The following is a 25,595-nucleotide window of genomic DNA, read 5'->3' on the forward strand; positions in this document are numbered from 1 at the left end:
AGAAAAAAAAAAAAAAAAATGAGGTGGTATACAAAGAGAAAAAACTGAATGACATTACAAGGAAAAGGATAAAAATAGAAGGATGTTAGTTCTCAAAAATGAGTGTATATATAAAAATTCTATGCTCACAGTGAAAATCTCATATTAACATTTGGCCTTCATCAGAGTTTTAATAAGTCAACATGGAACACTGAATCCAAATCCTGAGATTCTAAAAATAAGCCCTTAAAATCATGTCCTCTGTGTGTGGGTTGACGTGTGTGTGTGTTTTTTTTTTCTCCTCACAACCAGACAATCCGATACTTTTCCCAGATACTTGGGTAGGGAAGCAAGCTTGCTAATTAGACCCTCTTACTCCAGCCTCCCAGAAGCCTTCATCTCTCTCCTGCCATTGCTTCCACCTTTCTGATAAAGCCAAGGTACACAACGCAATCCCTAGAAGGCCAGCTCTAGAAAGAGAGATGAAGTTTGTTTGCAGGGGTGGGGAGTGGCGGTGTTGAGGGATTCTAAGAAATTTTCTTACATTTTAATGGTTTAGTTTTATTGATCTGATTCCTAACCCTTTTTCACGACAATTTGCTGACTTACGAGTTTACCTAAAAATGGAACTTGCTCTTCCAAAAGAGGAGTTCCCAACCTTACTAAGCCCCCTCCCTCCACCACTCCAGATCCAGTTCTTTGGAGGAAGGTACAGGCGCATGGAGTCCAGCAGTCAGCCCCGGCCAGGGGGACACTCAGCATTAAGATGGAAAGTCCTATGTCTTGTAGGGAGTCCAGTATGACATTTACCCATTGGGATCTGAAGCAGCCATTTCCTATTTTGTTTAAGAAACACTGATAACTCAGGAAAACACCTGTGATCCTGCTGTGGTTCCAGCAGAAGCAGGAGAGCAGGGGTGTATGACCTTGGGAAGCAGGTAAAAGCCCCATGGCAAGGGGTGGTTGTATAACCAGGGGCACTCTCTATCTGAGCACTGCACATTGCCATGGACACTGTCTCCACTCCTCCTTCAGACTTCGGGACCCTCTCCAGGGGCTTTGCTTTAGCACTGAGGCAGCAGGGGAACCAAAAAAGATTTTGTTTACAGGACAGGGCCACATGTTCATGGTGGGGCTCTGTCTGTGGTCTCTGTACGATTGGGAATATTTCTGATAAATACTGGCAGCCTCTGATGAAGAGTTAGTCTCTGCAAGGTGGTGTGTACAAGCTTCTTGGGACCATGTTCAGTGGCACCCAAGCTCCCGCTATCACTGAGGACTCCCCCTACAGGAACAGCCATCCTCCTTTGGCTGCCTCGGTGGCACAGACCCCTTCCCCTGGTTGGGTTTCCCCAACATTTGGCCCAGCGGCACCTGGACAGCGCCATGATTCTTGACTCTACCAACTTCCACGAGCCTTTACGGGGAACCATGTAGAGGTATTCTACATCCTCTGAGGCCTGAAGAGATGGGTACGGGTAAGGTTTGCCCTCTTCTTTTTCCCAGATACCTTATGCCATGTTTTTTTCAAATCCCATTGGCATGGGCTTCTCCACTGGGCCTTCAGAAACCTCTAGACCACGTGCAGGTACCCAGTCCTCTGTTCCCCACAGGCCCTCAAACTTCAGGAAAACCATTTTAACTTCCTCCCAAATAATCCTCTCACACCACACTGAGGGCAGCTCATGGCAGCTCTGTGGATTGAGAGTGTGTACAATGAAGATTTCCCTTCTCTCGCAGTTTTAGTGAAATTACCAGGACAAGAGAAAAAGTCTAAATATTCTTTATGTAGAGATAAAACCCTTTGCAATTATTAGACCATGCATTTTAATTGTCCCTAACTTCGATCTTGGCCCCCTGCACCGTTCTTCCTGTGTGGTTTATCACCCAAGGGAAGAACAGAGCTCGCACTTAGGACTTCTCTAACAAGACTCTGGGCTTTGCTGAGGAACAGGGTTGACTAAAAGCCTCCATATCCCATTCAGGGCCAGCTTCTCAGGCATATGACCTGTGGAGTTGCACAGAGCCCCATGCTTTTTGGCTCAGTGTTCTGCTGTTGCTGTCCTAAAATTCTAATACTTTTTGGAGAAGAGGCCTGCATTACCATCTTGCACTGGGCCAGGTGAATTATGAAGCCATCTGCAGGCATTACACAGGCCTCCCACAGGCCTCAGGGCCTCCAGGTAAAATGAAGATAAGAAGCAGTGGAAGAAACAGGAAAGAAAAGTCAACATGTTCTGGGCAGGAGAGTCAGGGAGGAAAGCAGGAAGTGGGGATGCAGGGAAGCAAAGGTCACAGGGTGTCTTGATTCCTCCTCAACTCCCTCCTCTTGGACAGAAGCCCAGAGAGGGGAGGCATGTTAAGCAGTGTGGGGCAACCAGAGGGAAGAGGGGCCTCAGCTCCCAGTGCTGATCAGAAGTCTGGGGAGGGACTCAGCCTTGCCACAGGGGCCTGGCCTAGCAAGGTGAACTTGGTGCTGTGTGATCAGGCCAGGGGCCCCAACATCTAGCTCTCCTGGCCAGTCTGGCTCCCGTGCCCTGTGCATTGGAAGCAGATGTTCCCTTGGCCCTCAAGGGCAGACTGAAAGGCCTCCAGAGGACCCTAATTCAGCAACCCTCCAACCCACTCTGGGCCTGCCACAAGGCTGCGTTGTCAGGGTTCCAGGCAGTGGCTGATGGCTGAGACCCTCCCACTTTGACTGAGGGGCCCCTGCCACCAAAATCTAAATGACAGTGCAGAGTGGATCTGAGGGCCCCAACACTCTGTCACAACAAGGTCTTATGAGCGCCCCCCGCTCCACCAACCTAGAGAGTGTGTCAGAGAGATGGGGTAGAAATAGGGGAGGAAGCCTGATCAAAAGGGCCTATTTTATTTATTTTTTTGTTTTTGTCATTTTCTGTTCTTCAAAAAATGAGATCACATCTGTTACGTAGTTTTCTACATGTTTTTCTCACCCAAGGATACTTCATGTAAATATCTCTAAGACAATGATTTAGCTCTAATTCATTATTACGACAACAGCATCTCATACTATCATTATACCATAATTTATTTCAACCATTCTCCTAACAATGGACATTCAACTTAGTTTTTTTCCCCTAAAGGGCCTATTTTAAATGACAGTCCAATCAGTTTAATGTGAGGTTGACAACCTCTTTCTCACTCCCTTGCAAGTGCAGTTTCTAAGGAAGACCAGATTAATTATAAACAAAAATAATGGAATTGTATTTCCTCTGCACATGTAAGCTCATAACCCTATATTTTATGTTGTCCCAGGTACTTTATTAAAAATTTAAATATCCAGTAAAAAGAACACAAAGATGACATGTGTAAATAAAATCCACACATATAAGCACCAAGGTTCAGTTTATCTAGCAATTCCAAATTTCTCCTTATCAAACCTTATAACTTCACATTTTTCCATCGGTTTTATGTAAATTACTTTCACATGCATATTATTTGTCCTTACAACCCTGCAAGGCAAGTAGGAAATATACCATTGTCTACATTTTGCAGGTGACCTGGGGATGCTAACTGATCTGTCCAAGATCATAGGGCCATTAGAGACAGTACTAGGCCCAGAAGCCAGGCCAGACTCCATGTCCAGTGCTCTTTCTACGATGCCATTCATGCCTGGTCAACGCTGTATAACCGGACTGCTAAAATGTGATAAATGTAGTGGATGCTTTCTTCCTTCTCTCTGCTAATCCACTTCCCTTCAAGGTGGGAACATTTCTGGGCAGCTGCTCTGTTTTCTATTTCATTGTTTTCTGCTCTTTTATAGGGTTGGCCAAAAAGTTCGTTCGGTTTTTTTACCTTGTGATGGCTCTACTAGAGTTTAGTTGTCTTAAACTTCATTCAAAACAGTTTTGTCAGACTGTATTGTGACAGCTGTCGTATCAACATGCATTTAAAAAAACATCAAAACTGGTGAATTTTTGTGTAGCCATTTTAATACTGAAAATGGAAGAAAAAAAGCAGCATTTTTGGCATATTATGCTTTATTATTTCAAGAAAGGTAAAAACACAACTGAAATGCACAAAAAGATTTGTGCAGTGTATGGTAAAGGTGCTGTAACTGATCGAATGTGTCAAAAGTGGTTTGCCAAGTTTCATGCTGGAGATTTCTCACTGGACACTGCTCCACCATCGGGTAGACCAGTTGAAGTTGATAGCCATCAAATCAAGACATGGAGAACAATCAACGTTATACCATGCAGGAGATAGCTGACATACTCAAAATATCCAAATCAAGCACTGAAAGTCATTTGCACCAGCTTGGTTGTGTTCATCACTTTGATGCTTGGGCTCCACATTAAGTTAAGCGAAAAAAACCTTCTTGACCATATTTCTGCACGTGATTCTCTATTTAAATGTAATGAAAATATTCCATTTTTAAAACAAATTGTGATGGGTGATGAAAAGTGGGTACTGTACATTAATGTGGAATGGAAGAGATCGTGGGGCAAGTGAAATGAACCACTACCAACCACACCAAAGGCCGGTCTTCAGCCAAAGAAGGTGATATTGTGTATATGGTGGGATTGGAAGGGAGTCCTCTACTATGAGCTCCTTCTGGAAAACCAAACAATTAATTCCAACTAGTACTGCTCCCAAGTAGACCAACTGAAAGCAGCACTCGACAAAAAGTATCCAGAAGTAGTCAACAGAAAATGCATAATCTTCCAACAGATTACCGCAAGACCACATGTTTCTTTGATGACCAGGTAAAAAGTGTGACAGCTTGGCTGGGAAGTTCTGATTCATCTGCCATATTCACCAGACATTGCACCGTCAAGTTTTCATTTATTTTGGTCCTTACAAAATTCTCTTAATGGAAAAAATTTCAATTCCCTAGAAGACTCTAAAAGGCACCTGGAACAGTTCTTTGCTCAAAAAGATAAAAAGTTTTGGGAAGATGGACTTATGAAGTTGCCTGAAAAATAGCAGAAGGTAGTGGAACGAAACGGTGAATATGTTGTTCAATAAAGTTCCTGGTGAAAATGAAAACTGTGTCTTTTATTTTTACTTAAAAACCGAAGGAAACTTTTGGCCAACTCAATATATTTTCCTTTCTTCTGCCTGCTTTGATTTCGTTTTCTCCTTTTTGCTAATTCTTAAGATGGAAACTGAGGTCTTTGAAACTTTTCCTCTTTTATACTATAAACATTTTAGTACTATAAATTTTCCTCCAAGTACTGCTCTAGCAGCAGCCCACACATTTTTATATGAGGTATTTTATTTCATTTTCATTTCATTCAACTAAAATTTCTAAGAATAAATATTTGACCCATTGTTTTTTACAAGTGTGTTATTTAGTTTCCAAATATTTGAGGGTTTTCTAGACCTGTTAATGATTTCCAACTTAATTCTATTGAGAACAGAAAACATACTGGTATGACTTAAATCTTTTTAAGACTTGTTTTTATAGCCAGAATATGGTCTATTTTGGTAAATATTCTGTGTATCCTGCTGTTCGGGGATACTATGTTTTATAAATATCAATTAGGTCATAACTGACCATAACCCTATTAGGCTAATAGTGTCATTCAGGTTCTCTTAGGTCCTTACTAATTTTTATCTACTTGCTATATCAATTATTTAGAGAGTAAATACTGAAATATTAAAATTTTCTCTACTTGTTCTATCAATTATTTAGAAATGGATACTGAAATATTTGACTATAATTGCAAATTTTTTATTTCTCTTTGCAATTCTACCAGTTTTTGTTTCATGTATTCTGAAGTTGTGATGTTAGGTGCATAAATATATAGAATTGTTATCTCTTCTTGTCTAATTGACCCCATTATCATTACCATATGATCGTCTTTATCCCTGGTATTATTCTTTGCTCTGAAATCTTTGTTTGATATTAATATAGCCAGCCACTTGAGTTTTCTTTTTATTTTCAATCCTACCATTCTACTCTGTTTCTATGAGTTTGACTTTTAACATTTACATGATTTTTGGTTTTCCATACTTTTACTTTTGACCTATTTGTATCCATGTATTTAAAGCAGCATACTTTTAATCACTGTAGCTTTGTCATATATTTCGAAATCAGGAAGTGTTATTCCTCAAGTTTTATTCTTCTTTCTCAAGAGTGCTTTGGCTATTGGGGGTCTCTCGTGGTTCCAGATGAATTTTATAATTGTTTTTCTATTTATATTGGGTGATGGATATGTTATTTTTGTATTCCTACAAATATACTTGAGCTTTTCTCTGCGACATAGTTCAGGTACTTGGAAACAATTTGATTTCTTTTTTTCTTTTTTTTTGGTCTTGCTTTTAAGATCTGTTAGGCTGGACCAGAACAGCACTTAGTCTGGGGTTAATTATTTCCAACTATTGAGACAAGACCCTACTGAGTACTCTCTCTCACTGCCCCAATAATTAGGAAGCTCTCCTATCTGGCTAGTGTGAATAGACACTATTCCCAATCCTATGGAAGCCTCAGACACTTGCAATCCTTTGGGAAGACTATTTCCCTGGCCCTGGGTAGTTTCCTCACATGGATGTAATTTGTTGAAAACTCAAAGGGAATCCTTGGAAGATCTCTTGAGTTCTCTCTATTATAGGTCTCTGCTATTTGGCACTCTGCCCTTTGATGTCTAGCCGAATTGTTTTCTCCCAATTCTCTAGATTCTTAATTCCATCTCCTCAACTTAGGAAATCGGTTAGATTCTGTGTGGGTTCCCTCTTCTTGCACTGCAGATAAGAAATTCTCTCCAGGCAATAAGCCGGGGTGATTGTGGGACTTGACTCATTTGTTTTCCATCTTTGAGGGATCACTGTCCTTCATTACCTGAAATCCAGTGTCTTGAAAACAGTGGTTGCACATATTTTATCCAATTTTTAACCATTTCAGGCAGAAGGATAAATCTGGTCCTCATTACTGCATACTGGCCAGAAGGAGACATTCTTCCATTCTTAACGTATACATATGTGTGAGTTCTCTTGACAGGAGAAACTCTATTTACTTTGTAGAATATCCTAATGTGATTTCATTAACCCTACAAAGGTGTAAAATGACTCAAAGATAATTAAAGACGGATGATGGCTATAACCAGGAAAACTTTAAAAGGTCATTATAAAAGTCTGGATAATGAAGACTTTGTTTAGAAAGTTGACTTTCAGGAAGAGTAAATGATTAATAACTTCTAATGTACACTGATTTGTGAAACATTAAAGCTCTCCATTGTACATTAAGGTATCTATTTTGTACAGACTTTTATACATTCATCAACACATAACTAATTCTCACACACAGAGTGTGACTCATGGAGTCAAGAAGGCAGATTTTTTAAAAATAGAAAACACCTACCATCAGCCGATACTTTTAACAAGAGACTAAGGTAATTTTCCCTTAAATAAAGCACAGAAATGCATCTAAGATAAGCATAAAAGGTTCTGCGAAGAGAGGACAACTGCACAAATGTTGGTTAACCCTGGCAAGTGTGACTATCTACAAATCCTTCAGTGTTCTGGATTGTAAGCAACAGAAACCATTTCCTGCTACTTAAGAAATGAAACTCATTAAAAAGGATATTAGGAGGCTCACAGAACTGATATGAAAGTAGGTTGAAAGCAAGATATTTGGGAGGTTAGACCCACTGCTAAGTCATGCCGTAAGAACAACCTGACTGGGGGGTCTTTGCTGACACAGCTGGCATAACCTTTACTACCAGTGAAGTGAATTCAAGCCACCATTACTTCTTCATATCACTCACTCAAGTTTCAGAGTCTCAGGCAAGAGTATCTAGTTGGGCAAATCTAATTTATGTGCCTGCATTCTTGCTATTGGGATTCAGAGAGGGCATGAAACCCTGCTTCTCTCCAAGACTCACTCAGTGGTGTTTTTCCTAAACAAAGAGGATACGTTCCGATGCTGGACAGCAGATAAAACGACTAAAGTGCACTGTATCTGTCTTTTGGGGACTTTCATTTTTATTCTGTTAGGAAAAATTGTCCAAGACTTGGCCATGGGGTAAAGGGATAACTGGGAACCCTTTCTGTGTAGTGCTAGGCATTATTTAGCACTGCCCAAGGGTTATCTGATTTTCTATGGATTTGTACCTTTGTTCCCCTTGTTACGTGCTATTGATTTGAATAGTTCATAATTCTGTAAAGGTAGAAATTAATTGCAGAAAATAGTAATATAACTTGTCCCGTAGCAATGCAAATGAATTATTCCAACAGTACAAATAATTTCTATCTAAAAAAATAAAAAGAGAACCCCAAAGTTGTAGTTTTACTGGCTTGTAGAACATTAACCACTTTTTAAATCTAAATTATCAATCTTATTCAAACATCCTTTCTTTCAGATAATATAAACACTTCAGTGTTTCTCCAGTTCACTTTCAACCAACTTTCCCATCACGTTAGTTCCATCATTAATGTGTTAAATACGTTTTGAAATGTGTTCATTTTATATTTGTATACGTCATGCTTTTAACTTTTTGGAATTTATACTTTGATAATGCTTTCTGCCAGTATCAAAATACCCAGCTTCAAGAGATACCTTGCCTCTCCTACTTTCCCTAGCTCATTTGTGGGCAAAAAAGTATGTAAAGAAAGACATCTGTTCTCCTTAATACAACTAATAAGACATACTAAAGAATAGTTTTAACTTTAAAAAAATCTAAGGTAAAAAGAATATCAAATATTCAGAGGCAGGATGGCATCATGATTGAGAGTGCAAACTCTAGAGCCAGAATAGCAGCTACTTACCAGCTTTGTAATCCCAGGCAAGTGACTCAACCTCTTTGCATCAGTTTCATCTTCTATAAACTTATGATAATAATATCTACTGGGTTATTATGAGGATTAAATGACTTAATACCTACAAAAATCTTAGATTAGAGCCTGAAGCACAGAAATTGCTATATATACTTATTAACTATATTATATATTATATTATTAAGTATAGCTAATATTATTAATGTTTGTGCTTCAGGTTTGCAAAGTACAGACTTATAATCCTTTAATAGTCAATGATACCGCTTTCCAAACACACATTGCATCTACCATTTCACGCTACTGTAGCTTGTATTTTCCAAAGGAAACATTCCAATAGACAATGCTATTTCTCATCTTATTTACTACTTTAGAATGTAATCTTGGCACACCCTTATCAAGATGTAGTATCTAATTATCCTTCCATTGAACCTAGGCTGGTCTTAGTGACTTGCTTGACCAATAGAATATGGAAGAAGTGACATTCTGTGATTTCTGGGGTTGAGTCATAAGAAGTCATGGAACAAATACTATTGGGATGCTTCTTTTTGGAACCCAGCCACCATGCCCCACGAAGCACAAGCCACATGGAAAGGCTACATGTAGGCACTTTAGTCAGTTGCTCTAGTTGAGTTCCCAGCCAATTGCCAACTATGTAATTGAGATATTTTGGATGTTCACTTAATTGAGCCTTCAAATGGCTCCAGCCCCACTCCACTCCTATTTGACTGAAACTGCATGAGAAATCCGAAGGAAGAAACTCCCAGCCAAAGCCAGTCAACCCACATAACCATAAGACATAATAATAAATTGTTACTTTTAAGTCACTAGGCTTTGGGACAGTTTGTCATGGAGCAATGGATGACTAAAACACACATCCTTTTGGTCTCCCTGCCATGTGGCTCCAAGAAGAAGACCATCTTACTTCATCTCATCTGCAAGTTGATCCACCTAAATCATTATGCATAAGCAAAAGTAAACTAAAATTCTACCTGTTTCAAACCTTTAGTCCTCTTGTACATAATCTAGAGAGTCTACAAGTTCACAGCTCATTTACAGAACAGTAATTTTCAGCATAAATATTTGAAATTAACGGGAAGTCTTGAAGTCCTTCTCAGTTTAAGTTTTCCCCTCCTTTCAAGAATTCTAAATTGCCTTTTTATCGAAGTGACCCTGACTTCTACTGAGTTCTAGGATTTTTTAAACCCTACATAGGTTAAAACTGAAAAATGTACCATTTAAAAGTTGCAAGTAGTTTTATGCCACTTTAGGAAAGTGTAAGCATTTGATTATGCTTTGTGGTAGATGAACCTTTGGTCCAGAGTAACGAAAGCCAGTGGACTTTCAATTAGGCAAAAGTATTGCAAAGATTCCTTTCTAAAATCTGGGAGGTTTGAGGCTGTCACTCCAAGGAGCTGAGTGTTCCATCAACAATGCAAAGTTCTGTCTCATGGGTGGGCAGTGATAGCTTTGTAGATAATATTATCTTTAAAACAGTGATTCTCAAACTTGAAACCACTTTTAAAAGAAAAAACTTACTGGAAATCCTCAGCACTGTTTTAAATTATTTTTATTTAAAAATATTTAAATATGTACAAATATGTATTGCATGCCTACTGTGTGCCAGTCACTGTTCTAGGCACTGGTACCAGGCTATGTCCTTGACCTCAAGGAGTTGATAAACTGGTGAAACTATGAAAATAAGTGGACTAGAACACTTATTTTCTACACATGATATTATTCAAGACAGAAGATCCACCAGAAAACTACTAGAGCTAATCAATGAATTTGGTAAAGTAGCAGGATACAAAATTAATGCACAGAAATCTCTTGCATTCCTATACACTAATGATGAAAACTCTGAAAGTGAAATCAAGAAAACACTCCCATTTACCATTGCAACAAAAAGAATAAAATATCTAGGAATAAACCTACCTAAGGAGACAAAAGACCTGTATGCAGAAAATTATAAGACACTGATGAAAGAAATTAAAGATGATACAAATAGATGGAGAGATATGCCATGTTCTTAGATTGGAAGAATCAACATTGTGAAAATGACTCTACTACCCAAAGCAATCTATAGATTCAATGCAATCCCTATCAAACTACCACAGGCATTTTTCACAGGACTAGAACAAAAAACTTCACAATTTGTATGGAAACACAAAAGACCCCAAATAGCCAAAGCAACCTCGAGAACGAAAAACGGAGCTGGAGGAATCAGGCTCCCTGACTTCAGACTATACTACAAAGCTACAGTAATCAAGACAGTATGGTACTGGCACAAAAACAGAAAGATAGATCAATGGAACAGGATAGAAAGCCCAGAGATAAACCCATGCACATATGGTCACCTTATCTTTGATAAAGGTGGCAGGAATATACAGTGGAGAAAGGACAGCCTCTTCAATAAGTGGTGCTGGGAAAATTGGATAGGTACATGTAAAAGTATGAGATTAGATCACTCCCTAACACCATACACAAAAATAAGCTCAAAATGGATTAAAGACCTAAATGTAAGGCCAGAAACTATCAAACTCTTAGAGGAAAACATAGGCAGAACACTCTATGACATAAATCACAGCAAGATCCTTCTTGACCCATCTCCTAGAGTAATGGAGATAAAAACAAAAATAAACAAATGGGACCTAATGAAACTTCAAAGCTTTTGCACAGCAAAGGAAACCATAAACAAGACCAAAAGACAGCCCTCAGAATGGGAGAAAATATTTGCAAATGAATCAACTGACAAAGGATTAATCTCTAAAATTTACAGGCAGCTCATGCAGCTCAATGACAAGGAAACAAACAACCCAATCCAAAAATGGGCAGAAGACCTAAATAGACATTTCTCCAATGAAGATATACAGACTGCCAACAAACACATGAAAGAATGCTCAACATCATTACTCATTAGAGAAATGCAAATCATAACTACAATGAGATATCATCTCACACCAGTCAGAATGGCCATCATCAAAAAATCTAGAAACAGTAAATGCTGGAGAGGGTGTGGAGAAAAGGGAACACTCTTGCACTGCTGGTGGGAATGTGAATTGGTTCAGCCACTATGGAGAACAGTATGGAGGTTCCTTAAAAAACTACAAATAGAACTACCATATGACTCAGCAATCCCACTACTGGGCATATACCCTGAGAAAACCATAATTCAAAAAGAGTCATGTGCCAGAATGTTCATTGCAGCTCTATTTACAATAGCCCAGAGATGGAAACAACCTAAGTGCCCATCATTGGATGAATGGATAAAGAAGATGTGGCACATATATACAATGGAATATTACTCAGCCATAAAAAGAAACGAAATTGAGCTATTTGTAATGAGGTGGATAGACCTAGAGTCTGTCATACAGAGTGAAGTAAGTCAGAAAGAAAAAGACAAATACCGTATGCTAACACACATATATGGAATTTAAGAAAAAAATGTCATGAAGAACCTAGGGGTAAGACAGGAATAAAGACACAGACCTACTGGAGAACGGACTTGAGGATATGGGGAGGGGGAAGGGTGAGCTGTGACAGGGCAAGAGAGAGGCATGGACATATATACGCTAACAAACGTAAGGTATATAGCTAGTGGGAAGCAGCCGCATGGCACAGGGATATCAGCTGGGTGCTTTGTGACCGCCTGGAGGGGTGGGATAGGGAGGGTGGGAGGGAGGGAGACGCAAGAGGGAAGAGATATGGGAACATATGTATATGTATAACTGATTCACTTTGTTATAAAGCAGAAACTAACACACCATTGTAAAGCAATTATACCCCAATAAATATGTTAAAAAAAAAAAAAGACAGAAGATCCAAATTTGGGGAAATGTGTATATGCTGTACCACTGTAATCTGTTGTTTTCGGAAGACTAAAGGGCAAGGCACATGTGTGGATGGAGGTGGAATTGCCCTGTAAGGGAGTTGATGTTCATGCCGTCAGTTGTCCTGGAAAAGGGTCAAACCAGTGGTGGGGAAATGGAGACTCAGAAAGCAGCCTTAGAGATGAGGTGAAGATAAGCTCTCTCCAGGTTCTTGGCAGTCAGATCTGGACTGTGAGGCAGTTGCCCACAAAGTCCATTCTGCATTGGGGACCACAGACACAAGCATTTTAAGAGCCTATAAAAATGTATGAAAATTGGGAGGAAATTAACTCCAAAATAAGAAAACTGCTAAATTAATATTAATAGATGTTTAATTAAACGCCTACAAAGTGTAACATTGTGTCAACAGCACTAACTGTTAAAATTAGTATTCATTAAAATGTCATTACATTTGGAAATTAATTGGTCAGATTAGCTCTTTTTGCAAGAATTCTCGAATATGTACGATTGCCAAGAAATCATTGCCAGTCATAAATTAAATGAGTTGCAAATAATTTCCAGAGGAAACTTACAAAAATCCTTCATTCAATTAATATTAAATTAATGTGGGATATATGTTTATGTCAACGTGTTTGATAGGAAGTAGAGTATGGTCTCGAAAAGTCTGAGAACTTACAGGCAGCAAAGGACTTAAATGCTGAACTAAGATCTGGTTGCCCAAAGTCCTCTGGGCCACGAGCGTGTAGGTGCTTTCTGAGGTATTGAAGCATGCCAGTTGTTAAGTAAGGAGGGGTATTAGCAAGGGTCCACCGGGGTCACTTTAAACCCATACACTACCTCTGTGTGATTTAGAAAAAGGTGACCCTTCCAAGCAGCTGCAGTCCCAGCCAAAGCACAGAGCATGATAAACTGGGAGGGGACTAGATTTCAATCTCTATGCATCTCCTGGGCTAGATGCTCTTATTCAGGACACAATGTGCACATGCACTCAGGGCAGCCATGAATATTCTGCTGTGGAAGTGTCTGAGTTTGTGTAGTAACTGTTGGCTACTCCATGGCTCACCTTCCCTCCCACAGTTCTGAAACCTTAACCAAATGTTCATGGAAAGTTTTGCTCTGGTCACTGTTTTGCTGTAGGAAACTGATGGGAAGAACTTAGGACAAAAAGAAGAGCAGGAGTTCTTTCTCTTAGCTCAGAATGACATAACCAAAGATAGCTGCACGCGGTAACGTGGGGATATGGTGAGAGTCACTGGCAGCCAAGGTAGGTTAGGCAAGAGCCCAGGAGCATGGAACCCCATTACTGAGCATGAGACAGCATACAACAGAGCCCTTAGAAATAACTGGGGGACCTGTTTGAACACAGCACATGATAATCAGATGATTGGTACTTAAAATGAAATTCAAATTTATTTTGTAGTCACAGGTTACTGAAGCCAAGGTATTGATACTATGATAATAGCTTCTTTCCTTCCCAGAGGCTCTAGTCTAACAAAAAAATCAGGCAGAATAAGAGAATGTTAGACAGAAAATAAAAATGAAAGTTACTTTCCCAACTTAAGTTCTAACATACTAATAATTATTTTAAATCTAAATAGACCAATTAATTTAAATCTAAATACACCAATCAAAAGAGAGATCGGCAGAATGGATAGTGAAACATAACTCATCTATAAGCCGTTTGTAAGAAATTTACTTCAAATTCAACAACATATAGGTCAAGAGTAAAAGGCTGGGAAAAGATATACCAGGCAAATATTAATTTAGAAGAGCAGGAGTGATTAATATCTAATAAGGCAGACTTCAGAGAAAGTCTATTACTAGAGACAAGAAGGGCACTGAAAATGATTAAAGGATCCACCCACCAGGAAGACATAATGATCCTGAATGTGTACTCACCAAACAACACAGCCTTAATAAAACATGAAACAAAAACTGAGAGAGGTGAAAGGAGAAACAGAAAAATCCACAGTTATAGTTGGGGACTTTGACACCCTCCTCTAACCAACTGATTGAACTGGGAGACAGAAAATCAGCAAGGACATAGAAGATCTGCAAAACAAAATCAACTGACATGATCCAATTGCCACATATAGAGCACTACAGTCAACAATAGCAGAATACATTTCTAAACACCATTCATGGAACATTCCCGAAGATAGTCCATATCCTTGGCCATAAGACAAACCTAACAAATTTAAAGGAACTGAAATCTGACTATAATGTGTATTCTCCGATCATAATGGAATCAAACTAAAAATCAATAACAGAAAGAAAACAAGACCAATCTCTAAATGTGTGGAAAATAACAACACACTTTTCCATAATCCTTGGGCCAAAAAGAAAGTCTCAAAGGAAATTTTAAAAATACTTAGAACTGAAATTAAAAAACAGCACATCACAACATGTAGAATACAGCTAAAGCAGTGCTGAGAGGGTAATTTATTGTACTAAAAAGCTTACATTAGAAATGCAGAAAGCTCTTAAATGGATCAAGAAACTAGAAAAAGGAGAACAAAGTAAATCCAAAGTAAACAGGATGGAAATAATAAAGATAACAGCAGAAATAAATGAAATTGAGAATAGGTAAACAATAGAGAAAATCGATGAAACAAAAAGCTGGTTCTTAAAAAAAAAATCAATAAAATCGGTAAGCCTCTAGCAAGACAGACAAAAATGAAGAGAAGGGACACAAGTCACCAATATCAAGTATGAAGCAGAGACTATCACTACAGATCCTATAGCCATTAAAAGGATAAAAAGGTGATATTACAAAAAACTTTATGCACATAAATCCTACAACTTAAAAGTGGATCAATTCCTTGAAAACTACAAACTACCAAACTCAACCACGATGAGATAGATAATATAAATAGTCCTACTACCGTTAAAGAAATTGAATTCATAATTTAAAAACTCTAGAGAAAGAGATCTTTAGGTCCAGATGTTTTCACTCTCCAGTATTCTACCAAACATTTAAAGAAAACTTAACACTAGTTTTACATAATCTCTTCCAGAAAATAGAAGAGGAGGGAACACTTCCCGACTCATTTTGTGAGCTGTCTTATCTTGACACCAAAGACAATACTAAAAGGGTAAAACAATGAATATTTTAGGGTATTCTGTTGGCTTTGCCTACATTAAAATGCTTCTTTTCCATTTACCCAGTAAGATTTAGGGATGTAAATTTTAAAACAAATTTGCCTTTCTAATTTAGAGACCTAATTCAACTCCAGAGAAAATTATTTCTAAGAGAACATACCGAGACTCCTATTTTTTGTTAAAGAGGCAAAGAAAAGAAGAAACATCTTTCCAAAAATGCAATGATGTTCTCCAAAACCCTCCTGTGAACAGCAAGACCCATAGAACAGTAAACAGTGAAATGAACCGGAGAAGGGAATTTCACAAAGTTAATTTCTTATTTTTGGCCAGCAATGTTCATGGATTCACTAATCAGTCCCCCATGAAACCCTCCTAAAATTCTCAAAATAGCTCTCTGCATAAATGGCATATCAGTTTTTCTCAATTTGTTTGGGTTTGGGATTACCATAAATTATACACAGGAAAAAGTACACAGAGAGGGAGAAAGGAAACTTAATTTTATCTCAACCATAATGGATAGTTCTATAAGAGACAGCCTTCGTTCTCATTTTCCAGTTACTCTAAAGAATCTTAAGTCTGTGAGACATTTCCAGAAAACATCACCCTTGACTTCAGAGAACATAGCATCAGCCCTAACACTTAGAGCAACCCTGGTAAGAACAACCCACAGGCTTTTCTACTAAAGCCATTCTGCTACTCTGCCTCAGTACCTTGTTAATAGGCTCCAATAGCCCAGCTGGGCTTCCATTAGCAAGAGCAGTCATGGGCTCAACCCACAAGGCCAGGCACCCATCCTTTTCATAACATGATTTCTTTCAGCTCAACCATAGCACCTGATGTACATGTTTTCCTTGAAAGTGCCTCTATGCAAAGCAGGTGAATTTATTCTCTGAAGAGTACACACCAGACTGTTCAACATTCTTCCACAGAAATACAAGATTGGGTTCTGAATCTGTGCAGATGCAATCATCCCAGACTTCATAAAATAACTGCATAATTTCAAGGTCACACATCTAACATGTTATCTATTTAACATTTAGTGAATGGAACCTGCCCTTTGCATTTCGGGAGGTGAATTTATGGATTTTAGTAAGAAATATCTCTGAACAAAGGCTGCACAGAACCACAAAGGCAGGCAGGCATTCAATCAGAAAAACTAAGTCAGTGCTAGAGGGGCCACGTCATCACCTACTATGAGGCCCCTGTGAAAAGTACAGAAATGTGGACAAAGGGTACCTCTTACAGTGTTGTCAGGGTGCTTAGAGATTCTGTAACAGAGCTTTAAGTGGGGGTTTTGAAAGAAATGATTATGGATTTTCTGTCTCTTTCTTTATAAAACCTGATGTAATATAAATTTTAAATGGACTTGGACTACAGTTTCCCATAGCCTAAGGGGGAGCCTTTTTTGAAAAAGAGCAGCCATATTTTCAATATTTTATTGATGCTTTGCATTAATCATTTAAAAACACCATCTCTGCTTCCTTCGCCAAGGGCCCCAGTTCTGAATTTAGAAGACGAAGTCCTACAACAACTACAACAACAAAAAAAACTCACAGGAAAAAAAATTATAAAAGCACTAACCCAGCGATAATTCTGTGGTCTGTAGAGCGGGGTCCCAGGTGATCCATTTGGAGCAATGAGACGAAAGCCTGCACTAGTGAGGGAACAGCCTGGTAAATGCCGCTCAGCAGTAGCACAGAAGTGCACTCCAGAGGGTAATTCAAAGGGGAGGGCATGGGGGTCACAAGGCTCTTCCCATCTGACAAAGTGGTGGCAGTGCAAGGCCTAAATGACAAGACGTCTGTCTGATTATTGTGCAGTGTGGTCATTGGCCAACATGCAGCATTTAGGGGTTGTTTTCGGGAAGTGTGGGTGATGGTAGGGGATGTCAGACATGGCGTGTTTCGCTTTTACAGTTAAGAAGCCAGAAATATTGTATTTTCTACTTAGTTATTATCACTGAGCTAAGGGCCGTCTCATAACTGATGATCAAAGCTTCCAGAAAAACAAGGTATACAATCAAGCATTCTGAGGAGTGGGGAAAAAGGTCAAGGCAGGCTTAACCTCTTGGGTTATTGTTCCACCTGCATGGCCTGTCTCTTCCTCGTGAGCTTTCCAAGCACCCCAAGCTGTGCAGCTGGGGAATCTGGCGGCAGGTTAGGGTAATGGGAAGAGAGTTTGCATATATGTAATTTGCAACAAATGTCTCGTCAAATCTCCTAGGTTCCTTTCTCCATGGTGAGCAAATGAATATGGATCCTGGTATGTTTCATAATCTAGTAAATGCTTGGAACTAACTCTCAGGTCAACCTATTACCCTGTAAGTCACAGTACAGAATAGTAAAATCTGGTGGTTGTGTCTACCTCAGTGCACTGAAAACCATGAGAAGGACTGATACCAAAAACTATTTTGTCCTGCACACTTAGGGCACAGGATTTCTCCACTTCAAATTTCTTACTGTGAAAAACAGAGGCACTAGTTTTTCACATGCTCAAAACTTCACCGGCCAATTTAAAATTCCAAATCAGGCTTTCCCCCGACGGATGCCTCACAGATTACTCCTCATTTCATAAACAATTCCAGTGTTATTTCAGGGCCTCCAACTGCTTTTATAGCTTCGATGGAGTCTTTCAGAGAGTATAATTTTACCTTATATTCTTCTAATGACTTTGCTCCTAGCTTTAGTTCCTCCAAGTTCATTAAGTCAGATTGTTTTCATCACTCTGCACTTATTGTGAATGTACCTGACTTGAAATCTCACCTCACCCACTTCACTTCCATTTGTGTCCATATCCCATTTAATAATTCTAGAAACTAATTTCTAATGTGCAGTTGCAAATTCCTCTGCCTTCCAGTAGTGGGGCTGAAAATATGCTCCCCGGTTTACAAGTCCCTTTGGACCAAAGGTGCTATGAAGCTGTAATGAAATTGCACAAATACTGCAGTAACATATGTGGAGGAACTGGAAGGGGGATATTTCCTGTCAACATAGAATGGAAGGCGAAAAGTTAGTCCCATATACATAAATCCTGCTACCCACTGTTTCCCTGAAGTTATAGGTTGTCACTTTATAAAATTGTCCAGTATATTTTTAAATTGTACAGTTATGTTTTTCTAGGTGCATCTGTGCTTCAAAGTGTGTTCTCATAATTAATTTCACCTTGCACAGCATGCCCTGTCTTCGGCTTTATAATCCATTCTCCATTCCCTACCTATCCTTATGATTACACATAGAAATAGGAAAACCTATCTGTGATACAACACCAAAGAAATACACTTGAGGCTTATATAATATGCTGTACTACATGGGCTCTTAGTCACTTTTTCACTATCAGGAAGCAAAAAGCCATGAACAGTGAGTTAGCAGGAGGGGGGGAAATTTTTCTCAAAATGTTCTCTTCCAGATCATGGAAGTAAATATAATGTTCAAGATCAAATTCAGGAAAGAAATTCTGCAATAAAAAATATAGGAACACCAAGACTATTTGCTGCTTCCCTGAAGACAACTGTCTTCCTCGAAAACAATTATATATGTTAAACAATATCAACTAGTTTTTATTGAGCACTTACGATGAGCTAGGAATATGCATTAGGCACATACACCATAAATAACCCACCAACCCTACAGGGAAGTCACTTCTGGATCCACGTTATAGATGAGGCAACAGACAACAACCTGTTGAGGTCTTAAGTTAGTACAAGACAAAGCCAGGAAACCATAAAGTCTTACAGTTAGTATGAGACAAAGCCAGAATTCATACCCAGGTCTGTCTGCCATCAAGGCTTTTTTTTTTTTCTCTCTGCCACAGTTAAGATACATCTTTTATCAGGAAATCCAGTCCAGCATATTTAGCTGTAACTTTTCCACCACAGATATCGGTTACTCAACTTTAAAAAATAGCTGTGTAAAGAATAGTCTTTTTTAATAGAAATTGTGGCAAAAGAGGCTCTAGAGAAACAATCCCTCAAACATGACCCGAAATGTGAAACTAACTGACAATTCCTTAAGTGTCTGTGGCAACTGCCAGTTACTTTGTGAAAGCAGATTCCATACAGTTGCTGCCATGTTGTCCCCAGGATCTCGAATGGATTTCTGAGAAGCCAATGCTAACTCTGGGCCCTGAGAAATCAGTATGCATTAGTCACAGAAGCCATGTGGTCAATTCTTGCCACCAGTAAATAAATTTCCCAGAACAAATCTTCCCTACGGATTAAAGGAGGAAAACCATAAGAAGAACAACAGAGTTCTGAAGGCAAAGCAATCCAAGTAAGACCAATACACCCCAGTAATCTTTGAGAGGACATCCATGCATGAGAGAGTAGCACAAGTAACAAATGTTTACCAAACTACCCTCGCTTATCAAGGACAGCTTAACCATACCCATCACCAGCAGGGTAGCTAGGAAAATATTTATTATATTATACAAATGTCAGCAAAATGATTAATTATCAGGTTAATCATAATATATCAAATGTTTTGATATTGAAAAATCAGCCCTCTGTTGCCCAGAGTATTACATGACATGAAATATCTCTGTGATGATGCCAGACATCACAACTGAATCTAGATGGCAGCGATGGTAGTACCCTGACTCCTGGCCTAGGACTCCATTTTCCTTTCCTTGAGGCTGGATGACCCAGCCACTTGAATGGGAACCCCTCTGCCTGTTTTCCCTGACAATGAAATGAGGCCACAGTTGAGAAGTTGCCTTTTAAAGCACCCAACAAAACAAACGTGTATGAATTATCTTTTTTAAAAAACAGAAACTTGTGCCTGAAAAGCAGGGAAGAGAATTCTCTAAAGGCCCACTTTCCTCTACTGCGTAACTTCCCAAATCCCAAGAATGTGCCTAGGGACCTCTGATTAACAGAATACAATTTAATTCATAGTGAAAGAGGTATACTTGAGAAAAATTACATTTGTTTCTCCTTTTCTATGTTCATTTCTTTTTTAAAAAAACTGATAAATCTACCCTTTAGTGGGAAATTTTAACACTTTTCTCAATGATTCATTGATTAAGCAGACAATAAGGATACAAAAGATTTCAAAGACACAATTAATAAGATATAACATATACATATGTATACAGAACACATATTTTCAGACATACATTAAAATATTACAAAAGTGATCATATGGTAGGCCAGGAATAAAATTTCTAAAATTTTTAGAAAATCAGTATCACACAAATCTACTCTATCACAGAATAAATTAGCTTAGGAATCAATTAGATAGCCTTGAAAGAAAATATGTTTAGAAATTTAAGAAACACACTTTCTAAATGACCCATGACTCAAAGAAATCATACTAGATATGAGAACACACTAAGTTCAGAAGAGTTATAAAAATACTATGTAGCAAAATTCATGATGTAGCTCAAGCAATACTTAGAGAAAAATCTATATACTCTTAAAGCAGAGGTTATCTATGCTCATTTCTTAAATGTTCTTTTTCGACTTTCTCCTTTACAGCAGCCATGAACACTTCACTTCACTTCATCTGTGGGCCCACATGGCTCATTTTAACTCACCCTTTGGCTTGGACTTCATTAAGATTTCCCATTTCATTTATCATTCTGGCCACTGGACCTGAGACAAAAAGGTCTCTTTGGGTATGTTCTGAAAATGTTACAACTATAATACACTTCAAACAATATATGAATAAAACTACTCAAGATTATGTGCTTCAGATGCACAGATAAAATGTATTTCTGAAAAAAATGACCTTTTAAGGATTCAATTGTCATACATATTGGCATCGGAGATTAATGAAAAGACCAGAAATCTTGAAGATGTTGGTGGAATTCAGAGGATTGGGTTTTGAATTCATGTTCCACCACTTACTAGCTACATAACATTGAACAACTTACATTATTTCTGGAAACCAAATTTCCTCATCTATTAATAGATATTAAATGAGCTCCTTGCCTCAAAGTGTTGTTAACCGGATTTAAAAGAGATGATGTATGCTTATCACACAACTTGGCATTTTGTAAGTGCTCAATAAATGTTATTTGCTAATATTTCCATTAAATGTAGCCATAGCCTTCCCTAGTCAGTTTGTGTGTATGGATACAACTTTGAATGCCTGCCAGGTTTGGATCAATGAAAAAATAGAAAAATCTTGGCAAACAAACTTTCATGTTTTGTCTATGGCTTTCACGTGTGTGCTCAGCCCTCAAGTTTCTCTTAGGTAATCTAAAAGAAGCTCAAAGGCTCCATTCATGTAGGAAGCATTCACGGAGGCCCCAATGTGAGTAAAGAAAGAAAGGAAAAAAAGAGATTCAAGAGTTTGCCACCATGTTTACTCCCAGTGATTCAACTGAGCACAGTGAAGTCATCAGAATTTCTGGCCAACTTTACACATTCAAGTCACTTAACCAATCTGGCCATGTGGTGGTCAAGTACAATTAAAAATCCTAAATCATTCATGACACAGCACTATAAATTCTGTCAGAAATATCAGCTGCAGGAAAGTGACTCAGAAATCAGTTGGACTAGAAACCACTAGATGAAAAAGAACAAATCTCAGTCCTTTGAAAAAGGAACACAAGGAAATACCAAGTTGATTTCTAAACAATTAAATTACTGAAAGTGATACATAAATTATAGTATAAAAATATTTCTGCAGTGAACTTGTGAATAATTATATAAAATTAATAATAAAAATATTTAACTTTTTATTTCTACGGAGTAAAATTCTCCACCCTTGTATTGCAGGTTTCATTTCTGATAAATAATCATCATCTCTTATTTTCATCAGGTTCATGAGCATTTGCTTGATCACCTCAGCTGCAGAGTAAACTGCTGCTAATTCTGATGTGGGCATTTTAAGTTTTATATAACTTTTTTTTCAGTCAAAGTTAGAAATGATTAGAAGTGTTATCATCCTATCTATGCAACTTGTTTCAAATTGACATCACTGTAACGTATCACAATCATATACACAAAAGCACTAAGAGCAGATAGGTAATGGAAAGAACTTCTCAGGCAGCAAAAACAACCAACTGAATTTTGGTTCTTCCCCCCAAAAATGATTGTTTTTTTTAATTTGCATGTAAATAGTGTCATTTGAAAGCACCATATGTGCAGAATGAAACAAGTAGGCACAGCTGGCTCCTGGCCATAGCGGATGGAAAGAAACCAATGAAGCAGTTAAGCATCAAGCTGAGGGGCTTACACCCGTGCACACACGCACAGACACAGACTGTTAATAAATATTACCTGATGTTGATGAACTACTCAGTTTCACTGGGAATCTCAGATGATAGGTGACACAAATGAAACTGTTAACAATTTTGTACACAATGACAAGATGGATGTGCTCTTGCTACTCCATTAAAATATGGAAACACACTAATTTGCACTTGCACATACACAAATCATCTCAAACTTCCTAATTTCATGACTCTCTCTCACACCAAAGGGCCTTCAAAACCATGCCCAAGTGTCCACAGAAAACACCTTGCTATAATCTCCTAGCAACTGGGAGGATTCATGAAACCATTTAAAAAGGTGTTCTCAAGGAGAGGTCATCCACCTGACCTTCAGAAGACCTGTGCCTCTTCCCCAGAGCCCAGCACTCTGGGGCTCCGCCTCGCCTGCTGGGGAGGACGGACACTGCCTGCCAGCCAGCTTGCAGGGTGAGGGGGCATAGGGCTCATTCGTGCTCCCTCTGCCCTTGCCATCTATTATTCTGTGCTTAGTATTTCCAAAGTAGGCAGGCCAGGAAGTGGCCCTGGGAACTGGCTTAGAATGAGATAGGACAAAAGGGTCAAAGGAAAAAAGGAACTTTAAAATGTCCTGCTCCTCACTTTGCACGTGAAAATATATTGTCACTGGCTAGCTGTGTGTTCTTAAGCCAGTCACCTAACCTCTCTGGACTTCAGTTTTCTGATCTGCAAAGTGATAGAACTGAAACTCTAAGGGTACCTTCCAACTCAAACATTCTATGAGGAGTAACAGCAAAGTATTCGATGCCCATAAAACTTATGCAAAGCTATCTGGGAGGAAAAGCCTCTGATGAAAAAGACATTTTAAAAAGCACAGAAAAGACCAGTTGCCTTATGAAAATGGAAACCAATAGAGAAAAAAAATAGCTAAGCCCCAAATATAACATGTTAAACACTGTATGGTAAATATAATTATGGGTCTCAATTTGTCGCTCTCTTATAGTAGTATTATATGTCCTTGCCATATTCTGGTAGTGTGTGGACTGTACTGCCACACCCCCTGAGCTTGGATTTAGCCATATGACTCACTTTTTTCAATGGGATATCAGTAAAAATAATACAAGCAGAGACTTAAAATGGGTTTGTGCATTTGGGTTGCCCTCCTGTACTTCTGCCAGTTCCACAGGGAAATATACTAAGGTAGTCACTGTGCATTCAGTCTGAACCCCAGAAGAGACCCACGCAGCAGCCCTGAACATAGCCTGAGGCTACCTGAGTCCAGGGGAAATACCACAGACTCATGAGCAAGGAAAAAAGTACTCCGTTGTAAGCCTCTGAGATTTTGAGGTCGTTACACAGCATCATCACAAGAAAGGCTGACTGACAGACCCTGCAAGGAAATAACATATAGAGAATGAAGAAAACACCTAGAGAACAAGATAAACACCTAACCATCTATATAGGAATCACAGAACCAGAGCCAAGTGTACTCAACACAGTCACAAGCGTGTCAAAATGACAGTGATGTCAATTTGAAAACTGCACACAAATTACAACAGTATTTTCTACTGTTTTGGTTTTGTTTCTGTTTTTGTAGCAGTCCACACAGCTTATTCAGCAATAAAACAGAAGAGAACTTCCACCATGACAGACATAAGGCGGATACAGGGTAGATCTCTGGGATACATTCTTTAAACAGACTAACAAGTGACTTTTTAACGACATGTGGCAGGCATGATTTGTTGCATACCAACAGCCATTCCTTCTTCCTTCCTAAAAGAGCTCTGATTTTATTAGGGGAGACAGTGTGCCCTATCCAGGCAATGCCAACTCCATTCCCCTCTGCCAGGTTTCCCAGGCTCCCTTGTGATTCAAGGATGTATGGAAAAAACCCTTGCTTGTAATGAGATGTAAGAAAGGAGAAAACTTTTTGCTCCCTACTTCCAGCCTTTGACTGGGATTGAAATGTCTGGAGCAGCAACAAGCTACATTGTACTCGTTGAGAACTGTGAGGACAAAAAGCCAATGTGATAAGGATCCCGGAGGGGAAAGATAGAAAGGACCTGGGACCTTGAGAACATTGAGTTGCTACACAAGCACTGGATTATCTAGAATCTTAAGTGGAATTTTTAAATTGTTCAGGGGCCTCTGAGATGTTTTCAACTGCTTTTTCTAAGTTTCTTACCTGAACTCTAATTCCATGATGCTTATGAACAAGTGAAGGCCAGAATGAGGCCAATGTCAGGGAAGACCTTCTTAGTTCTAAGAAAAATGCTTCCGCTAAACTGTTCATAATATATATGGAGTCAAGCTGGGTAACTTCTTTAGTGACCTATCTCCTAGGACAGGTACTTTTCCATTGCCAGGGGAGGACATTCTACGTTCAGTCACCGCAAAGACAGGATAGTATTTGCTTATGTAGAGCCAAGGAGATGTAGACAGAGGCATTTCTGCATGCTTTTATGTCACCTATATAGGTGTTGCCCGATTGAATGTGATTTCTCTGACAGTGACCAGTTATCGATCATGTCATACCGACACTGAGGATGAGCTAAATAGAGCCAATGATGAATAAACAGTTATATATGAATAAATTTTATATAATTATCACCGATTAATATATAAGGTAGAATTTGGAACAATATAGTTTATTATTAAAATCCCTAGTTGTTTTACTGGAATAATCTAGAATTCAGCTACAAGGATGCTTTCCCACAAAAGTTATCACTAGAATATAATGAAAGTACACACACTATGGGGCTTCTCCAGGACTAC

General features: G+C 38.7%; 1 protein-coding gene across 1 annotated transcript in view; it reads right to left on the bottom strand.

Moving 5' to 3' along the window:
* Positions 1–25,595, bottom strand: part of SLC35F4 (solute carrier family 35 member F4) — a 292,375-nt gene that overhangs the window by 184,110 nt on the left and 82,670 nt on the right. The window lies entirely within an intron of this gene.

This window comes from Lipotes vexillifer, unplaced genomic scaffold (assembly GCF_000442215.2).
Source record: "Lipotes vexillifer unplaced genomic scaffold, Lipotes_vexillifer_v1.1 scaffold221, whole genome shotgun sequence".
Lineage (NCBI taxonomy): Eukaryota > Metazoa > Chordata > Mammalia > Artiodactyla > Lipotidae > Lipotes > Lipotes vexillifer.